The sequence below is a fragment of the Coenobita brevimanus genome, chromosome 5, assembly GCF_032717465.1.
Source record: "Coenobita brevimanus isolate Jiangsu-jjx chromosome 5, ASM3271746v2, whole genome shotgun sequence".
NCBI classification, from domain to species: Eukaryota; Metazoa; Arthropoda; class Malacostraca; order Decapoda; family Coenobitidae; genus Coenobita; species Coenobita brevimanus.
In genome coordinates, this window is record NC_136958.1 from 41,230,478 (window position 1) to 41,233,158 (window position 2,681).

Genomic DNA, 2,681 nt, shown 5'->3' on the forward strand with positions numbered 1-2,681 from the left:
GAAGTGGAATTGATGTGGACGGGTAGGTAAAAAGGAAGAATATGGAGGAAGTGGAGTGGATGTGGATGGACAGGTGAGAACGCATCTACCACTACGTATTTAAGGTGTGGAAATCCCCCAGTCCCTTCAGGTGAAAACAAAACAATTATGTAGGTACTCGTAGGGAAAGGGGTCACTTCGATCTCCCCCTCCTCTCTTCTCCGTCTGAACATCAGCTACGGCTTGTGTGGTTATTTGTAGAATATAAACGAAATGTAAAGTGTTTGAAATATTGTTTAATTCTCTCTCTCTCTCTCTCTCTCTCTCTCTCTCTCTCTCTCTCTCTCAAAAGTCACACATTTATTCTTGATATATTTAAGCCCAAGCTTTTTAACACTTTACATCCTCCAATCCTCTCCCCTCCTCTCTCTCTATCAATTTATCTACATCTAATTCTCTCTCAAATCTTCACATACATAAGCCCAACCTTCTTAACATTTCACGTCCTCCTCCCCACCTCTCTCTCTCTCTCTTTCTCTCTCTCTCTACCCCCTGCCATAACAAACTGGGGCTCGCGTCGCATTATCGCTGATTTGTCGCTCTTCGCCCTAACATACGGCCTGATATGAGAGATAAAATGGGCAGGAAGAAATAGGGCTAGAGGTGAAAAATGGGACCGGGTGAATTATGCCCCTCCCCATTTACCTATTCAGCGTTAAAATGGTAGTTAAGAGTGGGGGGGGGTCGTTTGGGGGGGTCTTCTTAGTCGTACATTACCCCCTACATCAATATCGAGGTGGAATTTTGAGGGGGGGGGGTCGGGGGACATGTGAGTCAGGTCTGATTTGGTCTGGTTAGGTTTGGTTTGGTCTGGGTTGGGTTCAGCACGGTTAAGTTAGTTTATATTCTGTTAGTTTATATCAGGCTAGGTTAGGTTAGGCTGCGCTAGGTTAGGTTACGTTTTGAACTGTCAATATGAATAATGCTAGAGAGTTTGGTGAGGTCGGGTATTGCTAGACTGAGTCAGGTGATGGAATATTAGGCTCAGCATGGTTAGATAGTCAGCTAAGAATAGGTTAGACATGGATGAGCATATTCTAGTACGGTATATGAGATCAACTTTGCTGCGTTAAAAATGGAACAGACTAATAAGTTAATATTTTCACTACACTTCATTCACTTTAACTTAGCCCAGATTTTCGTCCCATTAGAGCTTATTTCACGTACCTAAGTGGCTGTACATTATTTTCATAGCACTTCTTCATGACTAGTATCATATTTTTGTGTTAATTTCTTTTAGGCTATAGCTCAGTAGTACTCAAAAAGGAGAAGTGACACTTTTGGGCCAAGATAAAGTGAACAGAGTATAGTAGCGTGAATTGTCTTGATAGAATTCTAGGCTGAATTCAAGGCGTTCCATGGAGCTTCGTGACAAATTTTTCTCAGCGATTTATTGCTCCCATTCCTCTTTGATATTAATTTTATCGTTATTTGCCTATTTTTAGTACCAGCAGTTTTTCTTGGTAAAATAAAAGATGATACTGAGATACTGATGCGTAATGTGTAGAATAAATCGCTGAGAAGGATGCGTCACGAAAACCCTATATCCGAATAAGGTCAACGGAGGGAAACAGCTGTCAAGTAATGTTAAATAGGCCTATACATCACAAGGCCTATCCCGAGCTCACCTTTAATGCCAGGTAAATTGGTACGGTAATCAACGACATATGCTGATTAGAGCAAGACTATTTTCTCTTTTCTTCCATTCCTTTTCTTTCTTTCTTCCTTCTTTTTCTACCATTAGTAAACAATGCTGATCAGAGAAAAACGAATTTTATCAATTTTCTTTCCATCTTCCTTTCCTTCCTTCTTTTTCATCTTTTTTTACCTGTAACCAGCACTATATGCTCATCAGAGAAAAACTACTTCTCTTCTTCCTCGTCTCCGTCTTCCTTTCTTTTTCTCATGAAAGAAATCCTTCCCTGTCAATGGATTAAACCTGCGAGTCACGTGAAGTACTGGTATTTCTTTATTTTACTCTTCCTATCTTCAGATCACATTTTTTCAGCACAGAAGTGACTTTTAGACTGGGAAAATACAGTGCTGTCTTCAACAGCCCATCTAAGTTGAATTTAAACATAATATGAGAGAGAGAGAGAGAGAGAGAGAGAGAGAGAGAGAAACTCGCTCTTGGACTCAAGGGGTTAAGGGAAGGCAGTACTGATCACAGATAATGGAAGGTGATTTACTTGTATTTTTTGTAAGATATGGACATTAATGATGACAAAGATGTGATAATAAGAAACATGAAAATGAGAGGTTATTAATACTAGCAACAGCAATATCGACTAGAAAGCACTCAGCGAGCGCATACCTCCGCCAAAGCCACTGCAGGATCTGGATCCGCCCCCCAAATTTAATCAATTCTTTCATGGCCCATGGTCCACCCTTCCACAAAATTTACCGCTAACTGAAATTCATTGGTAACTTTGGGAGATATCGTGTGGACAAACACACCAACAAACAGACAAACATAGATGAATACATAACCTCCTTTACTTCGTTGGTGGTCATTATATTGCCACCACCACCAGTAACACTAGTACTACTAAGACGACTACTACTATTACTATTACTACTACTAGTGCTACTAATACTACCACTACTACTACTATTACTACTACTGCTACCACCACCACCAC